A 10,588-nucleotide genomic window follows, 5' to 3' on the forward strand; every position below is an offset into this window, starting at 1 on the left:
TCCCAGAATATCAGGTGAAACTGAGCACACCGTTGGATAGACGACGAAAAATTAGTCAAGTTCAAAAAAATTTCACTTGATTTGGAGTCCGGACGAAGGAGATATGGCCAACGGAAGAAAAATGGGTAAAATGGTCAAAATGGTCAACCTTAGAACATCTAACCGGTTACAAGGCCTTCCTAACCGGTTAGAAGGCAAAAAATCATGACCACAACACTGCCCCAAGTCATCTAACCGGTTATGAGGAGGCTACCATTCGCACACTTGTGCTAAAAGTCAACAAAAAGCTGACAGCAGGGGTTTTTCTGGAGAAAATGGATTTTTAAGGGCCAAGATGACATTTTTTAGAAAAACACAAAGAAGAAACCCCCCTCAAAATCGAGTTTTCTATGTGACCCCACAACAAAAAAAAAAAACTCACTATAAAATGCCCAAAATGCCCTCCATGAAATCAGGTCATGAAGGTCCAAAAAGCTGCTAAATAAAAAATAGAAAGCTGAACTTTACGATGGATTTCCGATACCAAGATGACATTTTTTGAAAAAACACAAAGCCCCCCCCCCCCCCTAAAATCACGTTTTCTAAGTAACCATGTCGAAAGAAGAAAATAAAACCACTGTGAAAAGTCTAGAATGCCCTTAGATCAGATTATGCAATAAAAACGCAAAATGAGTCCATAGGAGGCTCAAATCACCAAGGATGGGGTTTTTCTTGAAAATGATTATACACGCAAACATAACTTACCTATTTAGATGTGCTACAATGGTCCATGGCTTAAAAATATAGCCGATGCAAAATCCGACCCCCCAACGGCCGAAAAGGCGAAAATGAACTTGAAATGGAAAACATGAAATCCAAAAATATAAAATGGGGTCAAATGACCATTTGGCCGTTGGCCACACTTCATACATGACTAATGAGACCCTATGAAAGAATAAAAATGGAATTCCCGCACCCGATGCAAACATGGTGAAGCAATGACTTGCGATTTATCAAGGTTTTCACAATATTTCATGAAGTTTAAAAGTTACATAGAATACAAGATACATGTCATTGGCCTTCGGCCTCATCTCATACATGTCAAATACATTGCATAGAGTGTACTTATGTACACATTACATACATGGAATCAAATATACACATTTTGACATAAAAAGCTATAAGTGGCATTTTAAGCCAACCTTTACAAGAATTAAGACCTTCAAATCTACAATCATCCAAGCAATGATGAACATCATGAACCAAGTCTTCGTACCTGAAAAAGCCCCCCAGTAACTTCAGGGTGAGTAAACAAGTTTACTCGTAGAGAATGAGCATGCATGGACTCAATTTCTTTAGAGATTTTTACATTGACTTGAAACGATTCAAAAGGGACATGCCACCTAACGTCTATGTCAAAGGTTAGACTCAGGGAGCATCCTAAGCTACTCATACGATTGAAATGAGATACATGACATGCAAGCATACCGGTTACAAGTGTACTAAATGAAGATAAAAACATACGAGATAAGTATACAAAACATAGGTATACTAACGAGATTGGAAACACACAAGGCAAGTATACAAGACACGAGTATGCTAAATGGAATCTAGATACAAGAAGCAAGAGCACAGTTTCAAGTATTCCGAATGAAATCTAAATACACGAAGTGAGCATAATGTCTATGTAATTAAACAAGGTAGGAAACACTTCATATATCACGACAAGGTTTTTCGATCTTCAAGAGATAACACTTGAAATCTAAGGGTTTAGAGATTTTGCATGTTGATATAAATCATTACATGTGATCTATGCTACCTAGAATCTAAGTCAAGTTACATGTATAAGATCATTCTAAAGTCATGATAGCATAATGTAATATGAAACGAGATAACTAGGAAATTTAACAAGATTGAGACAATTCAATTAACATGACAAGGACAAGGCATGAAAAGGATAATGCATCATATCTATGCAATTAAACAAGAATGGAACATTCCACACAACACGACAAGTTTAATACATGAAATCAAGAACAAGACATAATATCTATGCAAGTTAACAAGATTGGAACATTCCAATTAACATGATAGGAATAATACACGAAATCAAGAACAAGGCATACTATCTATGCAAATAAACAAGTATGGAATCTTCCATACAACACGAAAAGAGTCTTAAATCTTCAAGGAATGCAACACTTGACATTTAAAGAATGAAATCACGGATAAAGCAAAAGATCTATGCAATGAAATAAGATTGGATCATTTCACACAACACAATAAGTTTAAATCTTCAAGGAATAGCAACTTGAAATTTAAAGAGTGAAATCAACCAATGTGGAAACTCGGATATCGCCCGGATTAAAACTGTACTCTTGGGATCACTTTAGGACTACTAAACCATGGGTACCTTCCCCTAGTGCGCACTATAGTATAAGGAGCTCTCTATCTCCCATACTAGAACCAAGTCCTAGCCATGTCAATTCTTGATTGATATCCCAAGTTCCAAAATCAATAAGTTGTGCAAGTCAAAATAGTATCAAGATACAAGAAATGTGTTAACCACGTTTCATGCACAACTAAGATTTTGGAACACACAAGTCATGCCCTAAGTTTCAACTATAATGGCATGTGAAATGTCAAGAAATCATAGAGTACATCTATATAGACCACAAACTAGGATTTAAAACACAAGGAATCCATTGATGTGAATATACCACAAGTATAAGGCTAATGATTCGATTATTTGTTTAACAACTCTTGAACAATTAAATCATTCCAATGTAAGGATGCAAGTTCATTAACTACATTAATGAAGCTAAGTTGCAACTAGTCATAATACATGCTAAAAAGGTAAAAGCCCTTAAAATAAATGTCCAAAACATTAGAACACTAAGTAGAAATTAATTAACCTAATTAATTAATTTCTCTAGAAATCAAGTTGTCTAAAAATTCTCAAAATAACATATGTGAATGTCTATTTCATGGTGATTGCAAATATCACATCAATTTCACAAAGTGAGCAAGATATCATCATGTATAATTTAATTAATTTAAAATTAATTAAATCTTTAGATTTCAAAGGTTGTTCAAATGATCCCAAATTAATATATATGAAGGATTAAGTCATGGCCATGCCATATATCAAGTCAAAAATGAAAAACAAGCAAGGTACAATTAAGTAGAATTTAAATCAAATTTAAATCAATTTCTTGAACTTGAACAAAAGTAAGCATACAAGTTGTATAAACATCAATAACATGCAAGATAACAAGAATATAAATTATAACACCCCCTACCTCCATTTGAGATGAAAATCTCAAAAGACACCAAATGGAAACCGCTCCGAATCTGACGAAACTTCGGGGTTTTATCAGGGACAACACGGTGAACAAGAATCCTAAGGAAGCCCCATGAAAATCACAACTTGACTTCAAACCCAAACTCGAAAAATGGTTAGAAATGGGTTCTAATAAGGGGTAAAGGTGCGCGTCATCAAAACGAGCATTAAACATGAAGGCACTATGATGTTTTAACAAGAGGAAGGAGCTCAAAAGAAGAGAGAGAAGGTGGCAGCCCCATGGTCTTCCATGGCTACCAGCCAAAGAGAGGAAGAAGAAGAGAAAAAGTGATTTTCACTTTATGACTTTCTATTTATAGGAAAACCCTAAAAGTGCCCCGAAAGGGTCCCGTCGGGTCCGGAAAAGAGAAATTTGAGCAAACACGCTCAAATGGAAAAACTCCATGAAAAAAAAAGAACCGAAATGAGAAAATATGAACAACGAAAGAAACAGCATCGAAAACCAAGTCCCGAGCAGAGAGATATGCCCCAAACAAGTTTGGCCGCAACTAGGGTCAGAAATCCCTAAAACTGGGGAAAGCGACCGGAAGAGAATTCTAAGAGTACAAGACTCGACGAAATGTGAAAATGAATCCCATACGACGATTCAGGCTTAAAATAAGGCATTTAGCAATAACTTTCATTAATTGCACAATGGCCCCTTCAAAAAGGGTTAACTGCACTAATGATCCAGAATGAAAATATCTTCCAAAAATATTTCTTGAAAACCCCTGAAATAAAATATCTTCAAAAGATATTCATAAAAAACACCCCAAGAAAAGAAAAAGATTCTGAAGAACTATGCATCCATACCCCTATGGACATCGGGAGCTACCAGAGAACTTTCTTGCAAAAGTAAAGATACGTATTTCATGGAAACCACTTAGAATGGAAATACATGAAGTCAAAAACCAACTCCGAGCAAGAAAAGTGAGGTTGTGTCAAAAAGTGACGAACGGGGAAAAGACAAAACAGGAAAAAGGACGAAAAGTGAATAGTGTCCGAAAAGTGAAAATGTGGAAATAACTCAGTCCTTAAAGGAAGTTGTTAATCCAAACAAAAGAGTCTCAGAAACCATTTCTGAGCACTCATGATGACACTAAGTGACGAAAAACAAAACTCGAAAAAGAAAATTAAACGGAAAAAAATTATCCGTAAAATTTCAAGAAAAAGGAAAGGGAGAAAAATGATCGGGTCGTTACACCACTTATGGAAATAGTGTGGCTACCATGGTCAACTTAGTGGGAAATGGTGGATGGTCAGGGAATAGAAGCTCCTGAGTATCATCAGCCAGTGGAGAAGTATGGGGGCATTGACTGGCAGCACTTATAGCCGGGAGAAAAATATTGATCTCTTGACCGTCAATGGTAGTGTGTAGAAGAAATCTGTCATCCTCGTCCATCCAGAGGTGCTGATAGAAGAAAGCAACCAACCGGGGGTAGACAACTGTATTTGTTGGGGTCATAATAGCAGGAATGGCCCACCTCACGAGTTCATCATAAGACCATCTGGTCTAGTCCAGTGTAGCAAATAGCGCTGTATCAAATTTGTACTCGGTCTTTCGTGTCTTACTGGCGTAAGACTCAAGTGAGACCTTTCTGATAATGGCATGCTCAGCATGCATGGCAGATGAAGAAGAAGAAGATGAAGAGGAAGACTCTGTAACTGGAGATGCAAGCTGTGGCACTCTGGGAACTCTCTCTCTGGCAAGAGTCTTTCTTCTAAGCTGCATCTACAAAAACAATTGTAAATCAGTGCATAAGTAGAAAATATGGGAAGCAACTGATAAGGAAACATAAAACATACCTGAAACAGATAGAAATGGCGAATAGATAAATAGGATCATGCTTGTGCAAGAAATGATTAAAAAAGCTTCAAAATCAATATTCTACATGCCTCAACTTAAACAAAATAGATTATATAGGCATTAATAGCATAAAGGGCAGAAAAGTCACATATGAAACAGATGGAGTATAAATATGATCAACAGGATAAGCATAGGCTGTGATGTGCATAAATGATGCAACAAGCATTCACAAACCTAAAACTGAATGGAATGCTGCAATGACATGACAAGTAGACCCTAGGATGACATCATATCAATTCCTAGCAAGAATGTCTACAAGTGCAACAATGAAGGTCGAAATAGAGCAACATGATAACATGAAGCATATATGCATGGCAAGTGTCAACCTAGGACTCAAGAAACAGGCATGTCATGCAATAAAGACTAAGTGAAATGCACGGTTTTAAAACACAACAATCCAAGGCATGTTATGATAAGCAAGTTCAAGGAAGAATACTAGACATGGTATGCAACTAGATGGTATATATCGGAATGATGCATAAATAAGAACAACTCCAGACAAAGAAATATCCTGTATAGCAATGCAACAAAATCAAAGTCCTAAGATCACTTATGGCTCGTGACTTCCTCTAATGCTCAAAGGAAGCATAAAATGGATAAATATGAGAATGCAAGAAACGTACCCTCTGAAAGTCAAGATCTGGACTAGACAGAACCTCGATCATCAAGAATAGATCACAAATGTATAAGATATCAAGACAATGGCATGTAATCAGATAAACAACAATATCAAGTAAACACAGTCCTAACTTGGTTCACATTTCAGTTCAAAATCTCAACTAAGGCCAAAGAATAGATACAACATCCAAATCATGCATTTAAAATTCCAAGAATCCAAAAGACACCCCCAAACTTAGTCATAAACCTCATTTGGCAGGTCTCAAAGTCGGTAAGCACAAGGAAATAAAAATCATGATAAAGAATGTCAAGAGATATCAAACTGCTGCCCTAGCATGGTAAGAATTAAGAATTGGATCACGTACAAATTCAAAGGAACTTAGAATATGCAAATGGATGAAGAGGAATCAAATGGAACAAATTTCAACTTAGTCAAGAGCATTCTGGTAAACTTTGGAATTTTTCAACACTTTTGGGGCAAAATTGGAATTTTTAAAAATTATGGGGTCAAGACATTCAATTGCATTGTAGAAAAGCTTCATGACAAGAATCATGCAATGTCTGAAAACCAAAAGAAGGAATCATGCAATTCAACTTCACATTTTGCAAACAAAGTTCAAAATTTTCTCTTTTTAAATCATTTGAAACCCAACAAGTATGATTACAAAGCATTTTAACAATGAAAGCTCATTTTACCAAAACAATGCACTCAATCCAATCAAAACTTGTCAAAGAAGTCCATTTGAAACATTTTCTGTATTGAAGACAAGACTTAGCATTTTTAATTTTAAAAGCACAAAATCAAATCATGCTTGCAATCAATGTATACAACTTAGAACAAATCCATGCATTCCTTTTTCAAAAACAAATAAGACAAGATGAAACTATGCTCGCATCAATTTAAACTTTCAAAGCCATTTCAAAATTAACATCAACATTTGAAAACAAGTTAAAACTTTCTTGCTTTTCAACCCAAAATCAGTTTTAAAAGTCTTTTCAAATTCTATCTCATGTCCCAAAAATTAAACCACATGTCTTGTTTTAAAAATTAAGTGTAGAAATTTTTCAAAAATCCGACATGGTTTCCCCTTAAAAATGGACATCCAAAGTTTTTCAAAACACATCAACATAGCATGTATATATTTCAACAATCAAGAAGCAATCTCAACATGGGACACCACCCACAATAAATCACAAATACATGTCAATTTGCTCGTCCTCCTTCTATCAACTACAAGTAACAACTACAGTCCATTTCCAATGTTTGCCCATCACCATTCAACAAATATCCAAGTTCAGTTCAAGTCACATGATTCCCAATTTTTTTAGAAATCATTTTCAACTAAATTTTTATTTTGCATTCTTTTTTTATTATTATTATTTTTTATCTGTTTTTGTTGTTTTCAATTTTTTATTTTGTTTTCAATTTTGTATATACACAAGAGTATAAATAAAATGACAAGTAACATGCAAAACTAAAATCAAAATAACAACAATCAAAATAAAGTAAACAAAATAAAATAAAATGAAATAAAATTAACTAAAAATAAAAAGAAAAATATTTGGCACATACTCGATAAATGAGGGAGGAAAGAAGAGTAGAAGAAGAAACTTGGAGCAAAAATGGAGATTTTTCAAGCTCGCCAGCGTCAGAGAAGATGACCAGAGTCTTGCCGGAGCCTTACCGAAATTTCAGAAACTCGCTAGAGATTGATTCGACTCCTCCTTGGCCTAAATCGGCTGGAGGTTATGAACAGAAGGGAGATAGAGTGAAATAGATAAATTAAGAAGAAAAGAAGCTTGGCCATGGGCCAAAAGCTTCCCGCCGACGTTAATGGTGGTGCGGCGGTGGTGGCGGCTTGTCTTCGCTCACCGGAGATGCGAAGAAGGTGGTGGTGTTGTAGTTGAGGTGACAGAGAGTTTAGAGAGAGAGAGATGGATTGAGAGGGGAGAGATGGATTCGGTGAAAGAGAGAGATGTAGGGAGGCTAGGGTTTGGAAGAGAAGAATAAGATGAATAGGGAAGGAAGAAAGAAAAAAAAAATAGAAAAAGAAAAGAAAAATAAGAGAGGAAAAGGAAGAAAAATAAAAATAAAAATAAAATAAAATAAATCTGGAATTGGAACGGCCAAAGGGATTTCTGAAAAATTCAAATGACGCATTTTCGATCGATCGAAGTACTTCAATCAGTAGAACCCTCAACACAACACAACAAACCTCTTTATGTTTGTCTATTGAATTCGGGGTTGGGTTAAAGATGTTCAACTTCACTTTCATGTGGCCAAATAAGATTTTCATTATCCCTGTCCTACAATTTATGTTGGCATTTGACGTTGCCAAGAAAGGATGGCCAAGCATAACGGGAATTTGGCTCTTGGGATTTGGAACCGGTTCCGTGTCAATGACAACGAAATCAACCGAGAAGATGAACTTATCAATTTTAATCAACACATCCTTAATAATACCTCGGGGCTTTTTGATGGATCGGCCAGCAAGTTGCAAAACTACCGACGTCGGTTTCAAGTCTCCTAAGCCCAATTTAACATATACTGAGTATGGAAGAAGGTTAGCACTTGCTCCTAAATCAAGAAAAGCCCGATTAATGACATGGTCACCAATGATGCAAGAAATAGTAGGTGAACCAGGGTCCTTAAACTTTGGGAGAGTGTTTTGTTGCAAAATAGAGCTTACTTGCTCAGTCAAGACCACCTTCTTTGATGCTTGGCTTTTGTTCTTCCTCTTTGGGGTGCAAAGATCTTTCAAGAATTTAGCATAAGCCAAAATTTGTTTAATTGCATCCAAAAGCGGAAGATTAATCTTCACTTGTCTAAACACTTCAATGATTTCATTCACTTTAGTCTTTTATTTCTCAATAGAAATGGATCATTTTAAGGCATCTAGAAATGGAGCCTTTGGCTCAAAAAAAATTTCAAAACCTTTCTTTGAATCACTTTCAACATAAGAAGTTTTCAAATCATTGTTCAAATCATTTTCACCACTTTTTCAACAAGATCATCATGCACATGCAATGAAAGAGGAATAGAATATGAAACGGGACAGGTGACAACCTTGGGTTGCACCGGTTCACTCTCTTAATTGGAAACACCAATTTGGTTGTTCACAATTTTTCCATTTCTCAAGGTCGTTACTGCATTAACAAGTTCAATTGTGTGACCTTTATTGTTTCTATAACAAATTGTAGCTTTAATGGGGCATTTAAAGGTGTCTTCCTTTTTCTCTAGCATTCAAGGTACTACCTATTTGCCCTACTTGGGTTTTTAGCTTAGCAATGGATTGAGAATGTGAATGAAGTAATTGAGTGTTTGCCTCTATAGTGCCCAAAGCGGTCAACACTTTGTTCTCAAAAGCGGGACTCCTAGAATTTCCTTGAGAATAGAACGATTGATTAAGGAAATGAGAATTCGAGAATTGGTTTCCATGTGATGATTGAAACGATGATCTATAACCTTGGGAACCTTAGCTTTACATTGGAGGTGGAATATACTTTCCTTGAAAACCACCTTGGGGAGGGTTTGAGCCTTCCCCTTGGCTTTTCCAAGAAAAGTTTGGATGGTTCCTCCATCTGGCATTATAGTGTATGCCATAGGGATTATTCCCTTGGTTCACAAATGTGGCATTAACCTGTTCATGGTTCTCACTTTGGACATGTCTATGTGGACAATTGGAAGTAGAATGTAAACCACTAGAACAAGTCATGCGTGTTTCATTAGATGGATGATGAACATGATTAGGGGAGGAAGACACTTGATTCACCGAATTTTGGTTGATCAAAAATTGATCAAACCTTTAAGACAAAGACTTAACTTTGGCTGCTATGTCATTGGAATTGTCAACTTGATATAAGCCAACATTCTTCTTTCCAACTAGAATTCTACCATTTTTAGAGGACAAAGATCGATGCATGGAATTTTCACTCATACTTTCATACAAATGCCAAACATTATTTTCATGTTTATCAAGATAAGAACCACCCATAGATGCATCTACCATTCCTTTTTTATTATCTTGTAAACTTTCAAAGAAGTATTGGACTAATTGCCACTTAGGAATGTCATGATGTGGACATTTCCTAAGAAAATCATTAAATCTTTCCCATGCCTCATGAAACAATTCCCCATCTCCTTGAGAAAATTCACGAATGGAAGTTCTCATAGCATTGGTCTTTGATACTGGATAGCATTTCTTTAAGAACTCTTGTTGCATTTCTGCCCAAGAAGTTATCGAAAAAGGCCTAAGATTGTTGAACCAATATTTTGCTTTATCTTTAAGGGTAAAAGGAAAAAGTTTGAGTCTCAAAACCTCTTCCATCATGTCCATGTATTTCACGGTGGAGCATACTTCAAGAAACTCATCTAAATGCTTGTACGGTTCTTCACTTGGAAGTCCATCATAGTTAGGAAGCATTTGAATAGTTTGCGGTTTAATTTCATAATGCTGAGCTCTAAATGGGGGCAGTTGAATGCAAGTTGGTGCATTGTATTCATTTGACACATAATGATCACGCAAAGCAATAGGAGGATTCCCAACCGGTAGTGCTACATGAACACCACGATTAACTTGAACCATGGGAGGTTGTGGAGCAAAAATTGGCCGAGGCATTCCCAATGGAATTTGGCCTTGTTGTTATGGGGGAATGAATGGTCTAGGCATGCCTAATGGAATTTGAATGTTGTTATAATGCACATTAGGGTGGAGGATGCCTTGTTGGTCTGCATGACCAAGATCCTCCACATGGTCGTCAGGTTGCTCCTCCATTGATGA

At 36.2% G+C, this 10,588-nt stretch overlaps 1 pseudogene; it reads left to right on the forward strand.

Annotated features, from left to right (window-relative positions):
- Positions 1 to 9,875: 9,875 nt before the first annotated feature.
- LOC132267914 (small nucleolar RNA R71) lies at positions 9,876 to 9,973 on the forward strand (annotated as a pseudogene).
- Positions 9,974 to 10,588: the final 615 nt, after the last annotated feature.

The sequence above is a fragment of the Cornus florida genome, unplaced genomic scaffold (genome assembly GCF_030987335.1).
Source record: "Cornus florida cultivar Cherokee Brave unplaced genomic scaffold, ASM3098733v1 CherokeeBrave_3.0.0_Hap2_Chr07, whole genome shotgun sequence".
Classification (NCBI taxonomy): Eukaryota; Viridiplantae; Streptophyta; class Magnoliopsida; order Cornales; family Cornaceae; genus Cornus; species Cornus florida.